This window comes from Rhineura floridana, chromosome 6 (genome assembly GCF_030035675.1).
Source record: "Rhineura floridana isolate rRhiFlo1 chromosome 6, rRhiFlo1.hap2, whole genome shotgun sequence".
NCBI lineage: Eukaryota > Metazoa > Chordata > Lepidosauria > Squamata > Rhineuridae > Rhineura > Rhineura floridana.
The window spans coordinates 78363613-78383514 of record NC_084485.1 but is presented as its reverse complement, the minus strand read 5'-3'; the positions used below and the strand labels follow the sequence as shown (position 1 = coordinate 78383514).

At 39.2% G+C, this 19902-nt stretch overlaps 1 protein-coding gene across 3 annotated transcripts in view; it reads left to right on the top strand.

Moving 5' to 3' along the window:
• Positions 1-19902, top strand: part of EPS8L3 (EPS8 signaling adaptor L3) — a 190032-nt gene that overhangs the window by 21425 nt on the left and 148705 nt on the right. The window contains exon 1 of one of the 3 annotated variants that reach the window (XM_061632586.1): positions 16320-16436. The exons of the other annotated variants lie outside the window; for them this stretch is intronic. The gene's annotated coding sequence lies outside the window, so the exon portion shown is untranslated. Of the gene's footprint in view, positions 1-16319; positions 16437-19902 lie in introns of those variants that run through there. 3 annotated transcript variants of the gene reach the window in all.

Below are 19902 nucleotides of genomic sequence, written 5' to 3'. Positions count from 1 at the left end.
TTATGTGGGGCCACCATTGTATCTGGTCCTGAAGCTGCAGCTAGTGCAAAACGCAGTGGCCAGACTACTCACTGTAGCAGGCTACTGGCCACATGTTACTCCACTGCTGAGACAGCTGCACTGGTTGCCAATTTGCTACGGGGCCAGGTTCAAAGTTCTTGTGTTAATTCACAAAGCCCTAAACAACTTGGGTCCAAAGTACTTTAAGGACTGTCTGCTCCCTTGATGCTTCACCTCGATCACTGAGGTCTTCTAATGGGGCTACAGCTGGAAGGATCTCTCAGTTTTGGTGCTCTCCATTTCTCATTTTTCCAATCTTAAATACAGTTCTCCACATTTCTGCAGTGATTTGCTATTTTATTTATTTTTAAATCCTCATGAAAATTCTTCAGCATTTTAGTGCAGATTTCTTCTAATAAACACATTTTGGTATGTAGTTTTGATTAATGTAAACATTCATATGAGTAATTTCTCCTAATATATGTTTGTGTGTTATTTCACTAATATATTCATTTTTATGCATACTTTCCCCTAAAATATCTATTTTTGTACTCATTGGTCAGTTGGAGAACTATACTGCAAAATTTGGATCAGAGCGAATTTCAAAGGATGGCTGTATTTTGATTCTTATATTGTTTCAAAAAGTGCAGATTTGATAAATTTGGCTTTAAATGCAAACTGAGTCGAATTTCTCCCTCATCCTTAGATGGGGCACTTCTTGTGGTTTCCCCTGCCCCTGAGGTTTGGTCAGCCTTTACTAAGGACCAAGCCCTTAGTGTGGCAGGTGCTGCCAGCAGAGGTTCAACAGGAATAATCCTTGCCTACTTTTAGGCTGTGAACACATTAGTTGCCTACTGCAAAGTGTTTCCATTGGACACACCTGGGGGGCAATGGGTTGATCTGCCAATCAGTTGCAAAATCTGTTTGAAGCTGATTTTTTAGAAAAACTCAAGTTGATCCCACCAGGTTTTAGGGGGGAAAGGGGTCGGGTTTAACCAGCATTGTGTGCCCCCATTTTCAGAAAAGAGAGGTGAAGCACTGGAACTGCCAGAACAGTGAGTGTGTTTCCACCCCAATTATCCAGACATAGGAACCACTCACCCACTGTGCCTCTGTCTTGCCAGGATTCAAGAGTCACTTTCTTGGCCCTCATCCAGTCCAGGCACTAATCCAGAGCTTGCACAACTTTTCTTTATCCAGATGTTACAGAGAAATAGAGCTGGGTATCATCAGTGAACTGATGAATCTTCACCCCAAATATCCTAATGACCACTCCCAATGGCTTCATGTAGATATTATTGGGGACAGTATGGTGCTCCGTGGCACAACTACCACGGTGCTGAGAGGTAATCATCCAGTGCTATTCTCAGAAACCAACCCTGGAGATAGGACTGGAACCAAGACAAAATAGAGTCCTCAATATCCATCTCACACAGCTGGTTAAGGAGGATACTATGATCAATGATATCAAACTGTGTCTTTACCCTTAGATGTCTCCTAAAAACTGTGTTATTTAGACAGGCCTTTGAAAATGTGCATTTTGTTATTACCAAGCAGTTTTTACTGATGTTTTTATTAACATTTTCATTGTTGTAATTTCTGTATGACATACTCTGCCTTGTTGTGTTTTGAAAAAAGTGTAGTTTATTATACAGCCACAAGAGTGGCTGTATACTATAGCCAACATGGATTTTTCGTATTCCATAATGTTAAATTGAAAATACCCCCCTTGCTATTCTGCTGCTTCCCATAAGCACATTTCAAAACAAAACCTTATGAACTTATAGTCCTGTACTCAGAAACGCTTGCTTAACAACCCTCTTAAGTTGTTAATGCCTTAAGTTGGAGGCATTCAAGAGGCAGCTGGACAGCCATCTGTCAGGAATGCTTTGATTTCGATTCCTGCATTGAGCAGGGAGTTGGACTCTATGGCCTTGTAGGCCCCTTCCAACTCTACAATTCTATGATTCTATGAAGTTTTCATGGCGATAAACGCAACAGTAAGAGAGAATAGAGAGTTCAAAGTGTAAAACAAGAGGGGGGAAATCCAGACCCTTGTTGGACTTTTTTCTGTCAGTGATCTCATAATTAGTTGAAATTAATTAAAAATCAGCCATGTTCACAGAGTACCTGTAATCCTATTACTGACTTTGCCCCATACTCTGACCATCATCTGCAGTTTAAAAGTTTTTTAAAAATGCATTGCTGATTTTTTATTAATTTAAGAAATTTAACATTGAAGTCTATTATAATGTCAGGCATGCTCAGTAAGAACCAACTGTCAGTGTTCTAAAAGCCAGGCTCACAGCTGTTTGCTTGGCTAATCAGGGTGCCACACCCATGCCAGACATTTCCCCCACTTTAAACAGTCATGACTTCCCCCAAAGAATCCTGGGAAGTGTAATTTGTGAAGGGTGCTGAGAGGAGTTAGGAGACTCCTATTCCTCTCACAGAGCTCCAATGGCCAGAGTGATTTAACAGTCAGCCCCTATTCTGGGGACTGTAGCTCTGTAAGGGGAATAAGGCCTCCCCTAGCAACTCTCAGCACCCTTCACAAACTACACTTCCCAGGAGTCTTTGGGGGAAGCCATGACTGTCTAAAGTGAAATAAAGGTCTGGTGTGGATGTGGCCAGTGACAGTTTTGTTTTAAATTTGGATGGGAGACTACATGTGCCTGTGGTAGAATAAAAAGGTGGGGGAAACCCTGAAAAAGAATGATACTGTTCACAATGTTTTCCTTTTGTAAAGGATAGGGGTTTTCCCTCTGTCCAGTGCTTGCCCACCCAATATCCTCCCTTCCCCTTCCCTTTCCTCCCTCTCCCTCTGCTCCCTCCCCTCTCCCAAGTCAGTTTCACCTATCCCAAGCGTGATTGTACAGGAGTAAATCCCATTGAACTCAGAAAGCATGCAAATAATCAAATCTGCCTTCCTCCTCTGCTTCCCCTCCTCTCCCTTCACCCTCCCTCCCCTTTCTCCCCTTAAAATCCCCTCCTTCCTTCTTCCCTCTCCTGTTCTCTCCTCCTCCTCCATGGTCAGTTTTACCTATTCTAAGCATGATTGCATGGGAGTAAATCCCACTGAACTCAATAATCATGCAAATGAACAGATCTGCCTTCCCCCCTCTCCTTCTTCCCTTCTTCCTCCCCTCTTCCTTCTTCCTCCTCCCCTGCTCCCTTCCTCCTCCCCCATGGTCAGTTTTACCTATCCTAAGCATGATTGCACCGGAGTAAATCCCACCGAACTCAATAAACATGCACATGATCAAACCTGTCCTTCTCCCCTCCCCCTCCTGCCTGCTCCCCTCCCTCTTCTTCCCTGTGCCTTCCTCCCCTCCCTCCTCCTCCTCCACTCCCAATCCCCTATGGTCAGTTTCACCTATCCTAAGCATGATTGCAGGGGAATAAATCCCACTGAACTCAATAAGCATGCAAATGATCAATCCATTCTCAGCAAACTTGGACAGGATCCCATCTCTTACCTTCCAGATTAAAAAGCAGAGAAATTCATTAAAAGGCAAAAAAAAAACCTTGCAGTTAAGAACATACCTATAGCAAACAGATATTTCTATTAAACTTTAAAAAGCAGGGAAATTGGACAGCTATAGTGAATGCACCACGGGAGCAGGAGACCTGACCTCCTCTTTGAGATATTGGACTGCACTACAAATTTGTAAAAATGCAAGCCCAGTTTGGGTCAGTCTTTCACAGTCTAATCCACTTCCTGTGTAGCTTGGAAGAATTTGGAAACATATGCCTCTGAGCATATCACAAGTGGTGGCAACACCTGCAATCAGCCCAAAGAATAGGAAGAAGACCTGTGCTGTGCTGATCTTGTTTTAGCAGGGAGGAAGCAACATTATATTTTTTTATATAATAATTTTTTATTATTCAAATTTTTATAAAAACAAATACAAATACAACAAAAACAATACAACAGAAAAATAAATAAAAAGAAAAACTTGACTTCCGATTTGTTACAGATCAGCTATAAGTATATTATATATCAAACCTGTCTCTTAGAACATACGAAATTCACTTTTTTCCAAAGTCTATCTTAATTAATCGTCAAATCCCATTATCATCATTTCATTTTTTTCTTTCATCAAAAAGTCCAAAAGAGGCTTCCATTCCTTAAGAAATGTATCTGTTCTTTTTTCCTGTAATAAGACATGTCAATTTGTCCATCTCAACTAAGTCCATTAATTTCAATAGCCATTCTTCCATTGTTGGTATCGATTCTATTTTCCACTTTTGTGCATATAGTAATCTTGCTGCCGTGATCATATATAATATTATTCTTCCATATTTCTTTTCCTTTTGTTTATCCATAAAACCCAATAAAAAAAATTCTGGTTTTGACTGAATATTTATCTTTAAGATTTTTTGCATCATCCTACCTATCTGTGCCCAAAATAATTTTGCCTGTTTACACAACCACCACATATGATAAAAAGATCCTTCTTGTTGTTTACATTTCCAACATACATTAGAAACATTACTATACATTTTTGACAACTTTTCTGGAGTCATATACCGATACATCATTTTATAAAAATTTTCTTTAAGATTATAGCATAATGTAAATTTCAAACCTTTTTTCCACATATTTTCCCATTGATCCATTTGTATATTATAACCAATTTTTTTGCCCACTTAACCATACACTCTTTTACTTGTTCTTCTTCCATGTCCATTTTTAATAAAAATTTATACATTTTTGCAATTATGCATTCATCATTTGTACACAAACCTATTTCAAAATCAGATTTATTTATTTCAAACCCATACATTTTCTTGTCCATTTTAAATCTTTCTAACAATTGTAAATAGGCAAACCATTGTGAACTATATCCTTCCTTTATTAGTTGTTCTCTCTCTTTCATTATATATTCACCATGCACATTTTCTAATAGTTCTTGGTAAGTTAACCATTTCTCTTTTCCAGCCATTTCTCTTCTATAAAATGCTTCTTGACTTGAAACACATAGTGGTATTTTCGGGAAAAAACCTTGTTTTGTATTTATTCCATATATTCAACAAAGGACGTCTTATAAAATGATTATTAAAATCCACATTAACTTTTACTTTATCATACCATAGATATCCATGCCATCCCCACTTCAGGTTGTGACCCTCCAAATCCAATAATCTTTTATTCCTCAATAGAATCCATTCCTTTATCCAGACTAGGCAACAAGCAGCAAAATAAAGTCTCAAGTTTGGTAATCCCAGCCCTCCTCTTTCTTTGGCGTCTTGTAATAATTTAAATTTAACTCTTGGTTTTTTCCCCTGCCAAACAAATTTAGAAATATCTTTTTGCCATTGTTTGAAAGGTAGATCAGAGGATATGACAAGTATTGTTTGAAATAGAAACATCATTCTCGGCAATACATTCATTTTTATTACAGATATTCTACCCATTAATGACAACTGTAATTTATCCCATTTTAACAAATCTTTCTTAATCTCTGTCCATAGTTTTTCATAATTATTATGAAACAACTTTGAATTTTTATTTGTCATAATGATACCTAAATATTTCACATTTTCTTCTATTTTAAAATCTATCTTCTCCATTAACTCTTTTTGATCTCTTAAAGATAAATTTTTTATTTTGGATTAATTTTTTTTTTGAACGAATCTGCTGTTCGTGTATCTTACTAACTGCTGGATGCTGAGAACTGGATTTGTTTTACATTCCTGAATGTGCTGGAGATAAGAACTGTGTTGGTTAAACAGGCCTGGAATATTAACTTTTTTGTTGCTGGGAGAAAAGAAACTGTTTGCCTCTACATTGGCTAATAATAGAAAAGGTGTTTTTTTTCCCCCAAGAATGACAACTAGGAAAACAGCCAAAGTTTTGGAGCGAAGAGTTTCAATTGATACACAGGAAGGGATGGACATGTTCCAGAAAATTATGGAGGGATTTAGTGATTTTAAACAAGAGTTGAAACAAGAGATGAAACAGGACAGACAACAACTTAAAGATGAATTTTGCAATATGAAAAAGGATTTTAAAGATTTACAAGATCATATTAAAACAGAAGTGGGTGAGATTAAAAATAACATTGGGCAATTAACACAGGATGTAAAAAATGTTAAAGATAAGGTGCAAACCTTAGAGAATAGAATAGATATTACAAATATGGAATTGGAAAAAAAATTGGACTATATTGCTGTTATGGAACTTAGAGATAAAGAACATTGCTTGAGATTCCGTGCAATTCCTGAGGAAACAGGTGAAGATATCAGAGAGAAAATTGTTAATGTTTTGGCAAAATCCTTTGACAGGAACGAAGATCGGATGGAATTTGAAATAGACAAAGTTTATAGAATTAATTCCAGATATGCAACAATAAAAAAAATCCCAAGAGATGTGCTTGTTTATTTTTTAAAAAAGAGGACCAGATATATGGTTTTGCAACATCATTTTAACAATGTCTTCAAACTTGACGGTAAAGAAATACAGGTGATGAAGGAAATTCCTGTTAGGCTTCCACGTAAGAGAAAAGATTACGCTTTCTTCACAGAAAAACTTAAACAATGTAAAATTCAATTTAGATGGGATGTTCCAGAGGGAGTGATTTTTACATTTAGACAACAGAAGTATCGATTAAATACTGTTCAAAAAGCAAGGGATTTCTTGAGAAAAGCTTCAAAAGACATGGAAGAAGATAAACTCAAAGATATGGATATAATTCCTGGAAACAAAGTCAACAGAAACAGGTAGAGGAAGAAAAGGATGATGCTGGATCAAAGGGAGCAACAGGCACAGACTTTTCTAAAATACATGCTTAAAAATGGATTACAAATATCTAACTTGGAATATAAATGGAGCTAATTCGTCGCAGAAGAGAAAGTCTTTCATTATTTGAAAAAATTAAAATTGGATATAATTTGTTTACAAGAAACTCATATTAAGAAGAAAGATTCTAAATATTTAATTTGTAAAAATTTGGGTGAAGAATTTATTTCGGCAGGATTCAAAAAAAAATGGTGTGGTTCTTTATATTAATTCACAATTGTCTCCTAAATTGATATTGGATGATATGGATGATAGTGGCAGATTTGTGGGAGTTGAAATCACCATTCAGGGTACAAAAAATTTGATAGTGGGCATTTATGCTCCTAATGAAGATAAAACAAGGTTTTATACTGGACTTATGGAAAAACTATCAGAGTTTGCATATGATCATTGGTGTGTCATGGGTGATTGGAATGGGGTAATTTCACCAAAAATGGATAGACTTTCTGAGAAAAATATTAAAGAGACACAGGGCAAATTGCTGAAGATCTGTTTTGAATTGATGGAAAATTTAGAATTGGTGGATGCTTGCAGATATATAAATGATAATGCAAAGGAATTTACTTACTTTTCAGAAAGACATAAAACATTTTCGAGGATTGATATGATTTGGATGTCTAAAAATTTAGTGAAAGATATTTCCAAGATGGATGTGTTACCAAAAACCTTTTCGGATCATAATCCAGTGATATTGACTTTAAAAAAATATATATTGGATTTAGATGGAGACTAAATGAATCTTTATTACAGAATGATAAAATAGTGCAGGAATGTAAGAAGAAATTAAAAGAGTTTTTTGAACACAATTTACATAAAGGAACAAATGAAAATATTGTTTGGGATACAAGTAAAGCATTTATGGGGGGATATTTTATTAAATGTAATTCTGAATTAAAAAAGAAGAAACAACAGACAATGCAATTGATCTTGGAAGAAATAAAACAAAAAGAGGAAGAATTGAAAAAGAATCCAACTAAAGCTTCTACTGTAAATCAAATTAAAATGTTACAGAAACAAGTGTCAATGTTGACAGTTAGAGAAATTGAAAGGAAATTAAATTTTGCTAAACAAAGGACTTTTGAATTTGCAAATAAACCGGGGAAATTGCTAGCATATAAATTAAGAAAAGAACGACAAAAAAATCTTATTTTAAAGATACAAGAAGGAGATGAGATGTTGACAGACAATTTAAAAATCCAAAGGGTTTTCCATCAATATTATTCAACTTTGTACAAGTGTCAGGAAATTCCCTCAGAAAAAATAGAAGAGTATATATCCAAACAGAATTTGCCCAAAATTACAGATCTTCAGAGACAAGCTATTAATGGTCCTATTACGTCAAGAGAAATATCTGAGGCTATAAGTAAAATTAAATTAGGAAAGGCGCCAGGACCGGATGGACTATCAGCAATGTATTACAAATGCTTGGAGGAGGAACTTTTACTACCTTTACAGTATACAATGAATTCTATTTTACAAGAGGGGAAGATACCGGATAGTTGGAAAAATGCCAATATAACATTAATACCTAAAGAGGAGCAGGATTTAACTAAAACAAAAAATTATCGGCCAATATCTTTACTGAACAATGATTTTGGCTGAAAGAATGAAAATAATATTGCAACAATTTATTCAGGAAGATCAAGCGGGGTTTTTACCTAAAAGACAATTACGTGATAACGTCAGGAATGTTTTGAATGTGTTGGAATATCTAGAACAACGAAATGACATACAAGCTGCTTTGATTTTCTTGGATGCTGAGAAAGCATTTGATAATTTGAATTGGAAATTTATGTTTAAGGTTCTAGAGCAAATGGACTTTGGAGATAATTTTATAAAATGGATCAGATCGATTTATACATCACAGAAGGCACAGATAATTGTCAATGGGGATTTAACGGACTCATGTGAAATACAAAAGGGTACAAGACAGGGATGTCCATTGTCCCCCCTTCTATTTATTCTGGTTTTAGAAGTGCTGCTTAGAGACATAAGGCAAGACAAAAGGATTTCGGGAATAAAGATAAAAAAAGAGGAATATAAATTGAGAGCATTTGCTGATGACTTGATAATTGTATTAGAAAATCCCTTGGAAGGAATCAAAATATTGATGGATAAATTAGAAGAATTTGGACCATTAGCAGGATTTAAGATCAATAATCAAACAACGAAGATGCTGGTGAGGAAGCAACATTATTAAGACAGTTGATATAGTTCAGATAGTCACTTTAAATATGTTTGATTTACTTTGTAATTTTAGTGAAGTTTCCTATAGTAAATCATTTTCTTTTGTTTCTGTTTCTATGAATATATTTATTTAATTAATTAATTTGTATCCCGCCCTTCCTCCCAGCAGGAGCCCAGGGCGGCAAACAAAGCACCAAAAAACTTTAAAACTTCATAAAAACAGATCTTAAAATACATTAATACAAAATAGCATTAAAAACCATTTTAAAAACAACCTTAAAAAGGGTTAAAAACATTATTAAAAAACATATTAAACAATTCTGACACAGATGCAGACTGGGATAGGTCTCAACTTAAAAGGCTTGTTGAAAGAGGAAAGTATGAAGTACAGCACTTTGCAAAATATATGAAGTACAACACTTTGCAAAATTTACACTAAAAAAACTCCAAAAACATTTGTAGAATAATGGCACTGGCTATTCTGCGGAATAGTTTTCAATGGACATGAGGAGTTGTCTCAGTTTGCCCAACATAAAACAGTGGGAGGTGAAATTTATTCTAGCAAACTTCTAGGTGTGCTCTATGTTTTTAATTGACCATACCCACCTTTCCTTAAGTGAAGTGATTTAAGCATAGCAGGCTAAAAACATGCATCTTAGGCAGGCCATGTTTGTCTTTTCAACAGCTAGATTGCTTAAATGGCAACATATTGTAATCTGATTTTACATCAAACTGTAGTTGCAGATTCAACTGTTAATGCACCCAAAATAGAAATAGAAAATAACCTCCAGTTTGAAACACAAAAGGCTATCTTTGCCATCATGTGACACTGACCAACAAAAAGGCTTTAAAATTAATAAAAATAAATTTGATACAGATTTCTAGGATGAATAATGAAAGAAATATAATTTTCTAGGTTAGATTCTCTGTAGAAACAGTAGAAACAAAGGAAAGAAGCAAAGTAAGAATAATACCAACAAACATACAAAAATGTAATTCTCTATCTTTGCAGATGGCAGCTGTTGCCACCACTCACCATATGTGCAGAGGCACATGTTACCAAATTCTTCCAAGCTACACAGCAAGTGGATTGGACTGTGAAAGACCAACCCAGATTGTGTTTGCATTTTTACAATTCTGTAGGGCAGTCCAATATCTCAGAGAGGAGGTCAAGTCTCCTGCTCCGCTGGTACATTCACTATAGCTGCCCAATTTCCCTGCTTTTTATAGTTTGATAGAAATATCTGTTTGCTATAGGTACATTCTTAAACCACAAGGTTTCTTTGCCTATTAGTGAATAATTATTTAAATAAACCAACAAACAAACAGTCTGGAAGAGCCCCTAGAAACTGGTAATTTGAGGACATGCCCCTCAAATTGCTTGCCAGAAACAAAGGAAGGCCCTCTTTACAAACTTTTTGCTGACTCTTTAGATTAAGTTGTGTTTTATCATAAAATGTCTATGCAACACATTTTCTTGAGGGGAAAGAATCCAACATACTTGAAACTGGGTATCTATTTTAAAAGATGCCGTTTAGCTAGAGGAGAAGCAAATAGGCACACTAACCCTGCTGTTTAATCCTAAAGAGCATTTATCCAGCATCCTGAGATCCTAAAAAGCTGGTTTTGCCAATTGGGAACTTTTTGGCAAACTTTTCCAGCCAGCTCCAACACTCAAAAGTGTTTTCCCTTTCTCTGGCCAAACTGCACAAACTGTTCCTTTCAGCCCCAGCTCATGCAAGTGGGTGTGACACATTCCTCAGCCTTGTAATTGTCACCAATACCAGACCCCATTAATCAGGACAGGGCCCTATTGTCCACCATCCAGTGCCAGGCTATCACAAAGACTGAGCTAGAGAAGGCCGAACAGAAGAACAGGCTTATTTTTCCCCCAACAATATTTTACATGATTCTTATGTGGTGTTGCATTATACTCTTGCTTTTGACAGGGTTGTTGATTAATTTTCCAGCATCTGAACTTCTTTTGCAAATCTTTCAACAGTTATTTCATCAGGGTGTGGCAACACTGCTGGCTCCTACAAGCCCAAGAGTAAAGAAAACAGAAAGAGGGGTCATGGCACAGTCCGCCGCCCCCGCCCCCCGCGAAACAAGTGATACAAGATGACAATCATACTGGTGGTTCTGATACAGCACAAACATTGGTTGTGTATGCCTATAATAATAGCGATTAGAGAGGCAGCAATATTTCACAGGAAGACATGCTGCACCAGCATGAGTTATGTGGGCAGCTCAACTGATTAACTAGGACGCACACTGGGTAGATGTGCAGGCTGATTGTGTGTGGGTTACTAGATTCCATCTCTTTGTCACAATCAAGTGATCAAGGAAAGAAGTGTAGAGTGAGATTATCAAGGGAGGGCTGGCTCAGTTCTCAGTGGGCTTCAGTGGAACAAAGAAAATAGGCTGCAATCTGGAACACGGATGCAAAAGAGCAAAAAAACCCCAACCCTCCCATATTGGGTGGTTTGCTTTCCATGGACACTGACTCAGTATGCAGAACACTTAGAAAGACAAATTCTTTCTCCTTGCCGATCCTACCTGCAGAATATGGATCTCCCCAGACATACAGCAGATATGTATGTGTGCATTTATACAAATAGATTTTAGTCAGAGCAGACCCATTAAAATTAATGGATCTACATAGAGCAGGGCGTTGGACTCAATGGCCTTATAGGACGCTTCCAACTCTACCATTCAATGGTTCTAGTAATGTCCATTAATTTCAATGGGGCAATTGAAGCAAGACTACCATTGAATACAGCCCAGGATTAACTCTTGATAAAGAGCATTTTTTTCCATTCTACATTTATTACACAACCACAAGAGTGGCTGTACACTATAGCCAGCGTGGATTTTTCACATTCCGCAATGTTAAATTGAAAATAGCCCCCAATGCCATTCTGATGCTTCCCATAAGCTCATTTCAAAACAAAACCTTATAAAACTTATAGTCCTGAACTCAGAAACGCTTGCTTAACAACCCTCTCAATTTTCATGGCAATACACAAAACAGTCAGAAAGAATAGAGAGTTCAAAGTCTAAAAAGAGAGGGGGGGAAACCCAGAGCCCTTTTGGACTCTTTTCTGTCAGAGTTCTCATAATTTTTGAAATTCATTAAAAATCAGCCATGTTCACAGAGTACCAGTAATCCTATTTCTGACCTTGCCCCATACTCTGACCTTCATCTTCTGCAGTTTAAAAGTTTAAAAAATGCCTGGCTGTTTTTTAATTAATTTAAGAAAATTAGCATTGGAGTGAATGATAAGCTGGGGCATGCTCAGTAAGAACCAACTGCCAGTGCTCTAAAATCCTCACAGCTGCTGGGCTTGCCTAATCGGGGCCACACCAACACCAGATTTTCATTTCATGTGAGACAGTCATGCCTTCCCCCAGAGAATTCTGAGAAGTGTAGTTTGTGAAGGGTGCTGAGAGGAGACTCCTATTCCTCTGAGAGAGCTCCAGTGGCCAGACTGGTTTAGCAGTCAGCCACTCTGATTGAAGCTTTGGAGGGGAACAGGGCATCTCCTAGCAACTCTCAGCACCCTTCACTAACTACACTTCCCAGGATTCTTTGGGAGAAGCCATGACTGCCCAAAGTGAAATAAAGGCCTGGTGTGGATGTGGCCAGGGACAGCTTTGGTTTACATTTGGGTGACAGACTACATGTGCCTTCTGTCGAATAAAAAGGTGGGGAAAACACTGAAAAATGATACTGTTCACAGTGTTTTCTTTTTGGAAAGGAAAGGGGCTTCCCCTCTGCCCAGAGCCTAGCCACCCACTCCCCTCTCCCTCCTCCTACCCTCCCTGCCCCTCCTCCAGGTCAGTGTTGGACTACGACCTGGGAGACCAGGATTCAAATTCCTACACAGCCATGAAGCTCACTGGGTGAAATTGGGTCAGTCACTGCCTCACAGCCTCAGAGGAAGGCAATGGTAAACCCCCTCTGAATACCGTTTACCATAAAAACCCTGTTCATATGGTCACCATAAGTCAGGATCAACTTGAAGGCAGTCCATCTCCATTTTCAAACATGATTGCACAGAAATAAATCCCATTGAACTCAAAAAGTATGCAAATGATCAAACCCACCCCCTTCTCCTCCCTCCTATACCCTCCCTCTTGCCCCTTCCCTCCCCTTCCTTTGCCCCTCCCTCCCCATCCCCATCCCCTTCCCATCCCCTCCTTCCCCTTCCCCTTCTACCCCTCCCCTTCCTCCTCCTCATTGTCAGTTTTACCTATCTTAAGCATGATTGCACAGGGGAAATAACATTGAACTCTATAAGCATGCAAATGATCAAACCAGCCCTCCCCCTTCCTTTGACCCCCTCCAATCCTCTCCCTCCCCTTCCCATTCCCCGTCCTCCTCCTCCCCCATGGCCAGTTTTACCTATCCTAAGCATGATTGCACCGGAGTAAATCCCACCGAACTCAATAAACATGCACATGATCAAACCTGTCCTTCTCCCCTCCCCCTCCTGCCTGCTCCCCTCCCTCTTCTTCCCTGTGCCTTCCTCCCCTCCCTCCTCCTCCTCCACTCCCAATCCCCTATGGTCAGTTTCACCTATCCTAAGCATGATTTCAGGGGAGTAAATCCCACTGAACTCAATAAGCATGAAAATGATCAATCCATTCTCAGCAAACTTACACAGGATCCCATTTCTTACCTCCCAGATTAAAAAGCAGAGAAATTCACTAATAGGCAAAAAACCTTGTGGTTTAAGAACGTACCTATAGCTCACAGATATTTCTATCCAACTTTAAAAAGCAGGGAAATAAGGCAGCTATAGTAAATGCACCAGGGGAGCAGAGACCTGACCTCCTCTCTGAGATATTGGACTGCCCTACAAATTGGTCAAAATGCAAACACAATTTGGGTTGGTCTTTCACAGTCCAATCTACTTGCTGTGTAGCTTGGAAGAATTTGGTACCATGTGCCTCTGAGCATATGGGAAGTGGTGGCAACACCTGCAATCAGCCCAAAGAATAGAAAGAAGACCTGTGCTGTGCTGATCTTGTTTTAGCAGGGAGGAAGCAACATTATTAAGACAGTTGATATAGTTCAGATAGTCACTTTAAATATGTTTGAGTTACTTTGTAATTTTAGTGAAGTTTCCTATAGTAAATCATTTTCTTTTGTTTCTGTTTCTGTGAATATATGTAGTACAACACTTTGCAAACTTTACACTAAAAACCTCCAAAAACAATTGTAGAATAACGGCACTGACTATTCTGCAGAATAGTTTTCAATGGACATGAGTTGTCTCAGTTTGCCCAACATAAAACAGTGGGAGGTGAAATTTATTCTAGCAAACTTCTAGGTGTGCTCTATGTTTTTAATTGACCATGCCCACCTTGTCTTTAATGAAGTGCCTGAAACATAGCAGGCTGAAAACCAGAGCTTGGAAAAGTTACTTTTTTGAACTACAACTCCCATCAGCCCAATCCAGTGGCCATGCTGGCTGGGGCTGATGGGAGCTAACATGCATCCTCTTTTTTCCAAAAGCTAGAGTCATTGTTGAAGTAGCAACATATTGTAATCAGTCTGATTTTACATTAAACTGCAGGTTCAGATTCAACTGTTAATGCACCCAAAATAAAAAAAGAACATAACCTCCAATTTGAAACACAAAAGGCTGTCTTCACCATCATATGGCATTGACCAATAAACAGGCTTTGAAATTAATAAAAATAAATTTGACACAGATTTCTAGGATGAATAATGAGGGAAATAAAACTTTCTAGATTAGATTCTGTGTAGAAACATTAGTAACACAGGAAAGAAGCAAAGTAAGAACACCCACAAACATACAAAAATATAATTCTCCATCTTTGGAGATGGTAGGTGTGTTGCCACCACTCACCATATGCTCAGAGGCACGTTACCAAATTCTTCCAAGCTATACAGGAAGTGGATTGGACTGTGAAAGACCAAGCCAAATTGTGTTTGCATTTTGACAAATTTGTAGGGCAGTCCAATATCTCAGAGAGGAGGTCAGGTCTCCTGCTTCCCTGGTGCATTCACTATAGCTGCCCAATTTCCCTGCTTTTTAAAGTTTGATAGAATAGCTATGGGCTATAGGTATGTTCTTAAACCACAAGGTTTTTTGCCTATTAGTGAATATATTGTAATTCTTTTAAAGACGTCAGTGGCAAAACTCCAAATGATTTTTAATGAAGAAGGATTTCAGCTATAGCATGCTTTTCTCACTGTGACTTACTTATTTTTAAAAGAAAACATCTTCAGAATATTTCAGAGGTGGTGGCATAACAGAAAGGACTAGTTATCCTAGGACATTGTGAAAACCCAAGCAATAAACCCCCATTGAAGGGGTTTTCTTTAATCCTACGTTTGTGGTTTAACTATGAAACAAGCTGCCTGCAGGATTCATAGAATTGCTTTTACTGATGATCCTAATAAGAGACTGTGCATGCATTCATTCCAGATGTTTTAAGTTAAGGAAATCCTGCCACACTGGGAAGTTATTGGAATGTATTACATTTGAATAAGCCCAGCGATTTGTGGCACTTTGCTGCCTGTTGATAGGTTCTCAGCTGTAACTTCACTCCCACTGGGGTCTGCTGGCCAGGACCTAGGCCTCCTTTTCATTAAATGTCCCCCCCCAAAAAAAATCATCAAACACTGAGGGAAAGTAACAGAGTCAAGAAACATTGCAAACAAATGTTACACAACAGCTGTTAAAGATAGTATGTTCTTGTCTCGAGATCACAGTTGAAATGGTGAAGAAGAACACATGTAATCATGTGATAGTAAAGATGTTTGTAGGTAAGCATAAGAAGAACTTGCTGGAGCAAGCCAATGGTGGCCTCTTATAAGAAGAGCCCTGCTGGATCAGATCAAAGACCTATCTAGTCCAGCATCCTATTCTCACAGTGGCTGACCAGATGCCTATGGGAAGCCCGCAAGTGGAAACTGAGAGCAACCATACTCTCCCTACTTGTGATTCCCAGCGACTGGAGTTCAGAGGCATACTGCATCTGACAGTGGAGGCAGTACCATCCAGAGGCAGAGTGACCCATCCAGTTGCCTGGCTGATTGCCAGTTTAACTATTTGCTGCCCTGGGCTCCTACTGGGAAAAAGGGCGGGATATAAATCAAATAGAGAGAGAGAGTCCATACTCATTCATGGAATCCAGCAAAAACGAAGACGCAGCCAAGGCCATCCTCAATAGCTTTCTGACCTTCCCAGAACTACCATTCATGGGATACACAGGATACTGTGTACCAAGACAGATCACTGGCATATCTAGGCTAGGATTGCCTAGAAATAACTCTTCAATGTCTCTTTCCCAGCTCCACTGTCTACCTGTGATCTTTTACATAGAGATGCCAAAGACAGAACAGGATTCATATGTGCAAAGAATGCATTCTACAAGTGAACTATGATGAGATAAGCATATCAAGGTAACCAGAATATGCTATGAAAACTGAAAACAGCCTCATTCATTCCTAGAGAGCTGCTTTTGTTGCAGAGTAGGTTCTTTGTCTTATTCGAAGGCAAACAGACGTGGCTGTAAGGTTTAAACAGGACCTTTACTTAGAATCATAAACCCTATAAAGCCTTACACGGCTTGGAACCACAATACCTGATGGAACGCCTCTCCCGATACGAACCCACCCGTACACTATGTTCAAGATCAAAGGCTCTCCTCCGGGTGCCTACTCCAAGGGAAGCTCGGAGGGTGGCAACAAGGGAGAGGGCCTTCTCAGTGGTGGCCCCCAAATTATGGAATGATGTGGTTGACGAGGTGCGCCTGGCGCCAACACTGTTATCTTTTCGGTGCCAGGTCAAGACTTTCCTCTTCTCCCAGGCAATTTAGCATGTGTTTTAAATTGTTTTTAAAATATGTGTTTTAAATTGTATATTTGTTTTAATGTTTTTGATTGCTGTAAACCGCCCAGAGAGCTTCAGCTATGGGGTGGTATACAAGTGCAATAAATAAATAAATAAATAAATCATCAGCCATTACTGGTTACAGCAGAAAGGAAGGAGGAGAGGCAATCAAGAAACTAAACTCACAATTCAGGAAGGCTGCTTAACTTCCTGGGCCTAGATACATTTACCCTTTAGTGGCTTTTCCCTCTCAGTACAGTGGGTATTAATTGTACTTGCTTATTCCAACAACTTTTGCACCTGGGTTTTCAGCTATTCCTAATTGCTTCATCTAGCCTATTTCATCCTAATTTAATGCCCTCATGACCTTTCCCTAATCTGGTATTTTAGCCAATATTCTTTAGAGCATATTCTGGGGTTCCAAGCTCTCCCAATTCCAACACCCCATGTGGTGCTTTAGCACCATGGAAAACAGCAAACAGTATTTGGTATAAGAATATTCTATGCCACCATCACATCTTGATTCATTTGAACAGCACAACCCTCTGTGGTAGGTGTCACTAGTCTTTTTGAGCCTGTGGGCATATTTACAAACTAGAGAAATTGTCATGGGGCACCACTTACAAACTGCAGCCAAGCACACACTGCAATCTATTCTATCAGTCACAATAGAAAGCTTCTAATTTCAGCAGTGGGAGGGGACCATGCTGGTACCAGGGACAGCATCTGTGTGTGCACTGACTTCTGTGGATGTCAAGTAGGTGATCTATGGTCTTCTACTGCTACACAGATGAGCAGCAAATCAGCACAAGGTTACTCTGAGCCACATGCAGCTTGATGGTATATGTTGCACAATGAATGAATGTACTTGATCTTCCTCCAAGTCTAGAGTAATTGGACATAATCATATTTTAATTTTAAAAAATATTTAGCCCTGCTCCATGAAACTGAGGGCAATTCATTTTATATAAGGGCAGGGAGATTTTTTAAAAAACCAGTTCCTTAAAGAAATCAGTTTGAATAAAGCTAGTAGTTCTTGGCTTTTATTTGTGTTCTGCAACCCATCCCTCCTTGACAGCATCACAGCTGTTTCATCCTTATGGTGTCTGCTTTGCTGAGTAGACCCTCCACCTGTTGCTAAATGATACCGTATGAGCTGTAACCATAACTAATATGTGTAATACACATTCCTTTCTCTTGCTCACCACAGAGGCTTCTGGAATATCCCCCCCCCGAGTTTTCCCATGAATCAAGAATGCACTTCCCTGCAATCAGCAATTATGCCTTTGGAGAGTGGGATGATCTTAAGAGGGTTCAGGGGGATATGATGGCCTCAGGCACCACATAACCACCAGGAGAGCTAACTAGAGTGAAAGTAGTAATTAGAAAATAAAAGTATGAGAAGCTCTGCAAAAGGGTTGGGGAGGGAGTAGAACAGGATTAAATTTTAATACACAAACTCCCTATTGTTTCTAAACAAGTTCATTCTCCCAATTGTTGCAAAACTGGCAATGAATAAACAAAAGAAACAAAACCACTTCTTGCTCCCCTATCAATTTAGGAGCAATATATGTCCAACCAATCAGGATCTAGAAGAGGAACCTTTCCTGCAGGTGGGGGACATGAAAGCTGTTTGCAGTTACACAGCTATCCCTGTTTAATTAGGGACATAAGGAAAATCTAACCAAAATAACTAACACTACCCTTTCTCTAGGAAAAAGTGTTACTTTTTCCATTCTTTTGTCTATAACAGCCTTCCCATACCTGGTGCCCTCCAGATGTTTTGGACTGCAAATCCCATCAATCCCCATTGAGGAAGGCTGGTAGATAAGAATAGTCCCAGTCATCCAACCCCAGGTGCATATTTTCATAGAGTAAACATGAGGCAGGAATGCGTTGTTGAAAGATAAAATCAGCAGAGTGAGGGTTGGAAAATGTGGTTTCAAAAGCAGCTGAGATAGAGCAACTCCATAAAAACTAGTTTGGGGAGAATGGAAGGTTCCAAAGACCATTATTACAGGAGCAAGAGGGTTGGCCCTAGGATAGTGTTCTGGGCAAGGAGTGCCTTTGGCATGCATGCATGTACACCCCCCCTATAGTGAGCTTTGCAGGGCCACCCAGAGAGTTTATGGGACCTGGTGCAGGTGAGATGTTGGGGGCCTGCTGCTTTCCCCTACAAGGCCCCACTCGTGTACAAAGCTGTGGGTCACATGCTAGAATTACTGCATGCAAGGACTACATGTGAGAATTCTTGCCTGCAGCTCCTTCTTGCCCTGAGATCAAGCAGAATGATAGATGTGGTTTTTTTCTTACATGGGGATAGGGATCAGGTTGTGCTTCCCCTGAGTACCTCCTCCAAATTCCAAACTGCTTCTGGCACAGCTTCTTTCTGCTTCCTGGGACTCAGTTTCACAGGATGTCTGGTGGTGGCCTGCTGCTGGCCCACTCCACTCAGGAAGAATTCCTCCCTTAAGGCCTGGCCTCACACCACTCCTACACCTTTCCCTACAGAAACTGCCACAGAAAATTACTCTCCAGTGGCACCTTGCCTGAAAATCTTAGGTGATGTTTGTTCACTCACTCACTCTTTGAACTCTCTACCTGGCAGGCCAGGAATTTTTTCTGTGACAAAAATGAGCCACCTGTTCTGCCACAGAAACCTTCCTTAAAGCCTTCCCTTATCCTTCTCTCCTTACAACATACTCTGTAACCAGGGCTACATGGTCTGGGCTAATCATAAGCCTGCCTGACCAAGAGGTCCTCTGTATCTTTAAAAGTTGTGCAGGGGAAAGGGAGAATTCCACCTTGTGGTTTTTCCCATTACAGTGTTGCAAGAACACCTGCACTTGGCTGACTTTCTCTTCTCCTAAAGATACAAAATCAGTCTCAGGCCCTGAACCTGGCAACCCTACCTCCAACACTCCCTTTTCAGCTACAAGAAGCAGGCCCTCTGTCGGAGTGGTATAACTAGTCTTAAGGGGACAGTTTCACCATGTAATATAGTCTCCCAGGCTATAGCTTCTTCTTCAGTCTACT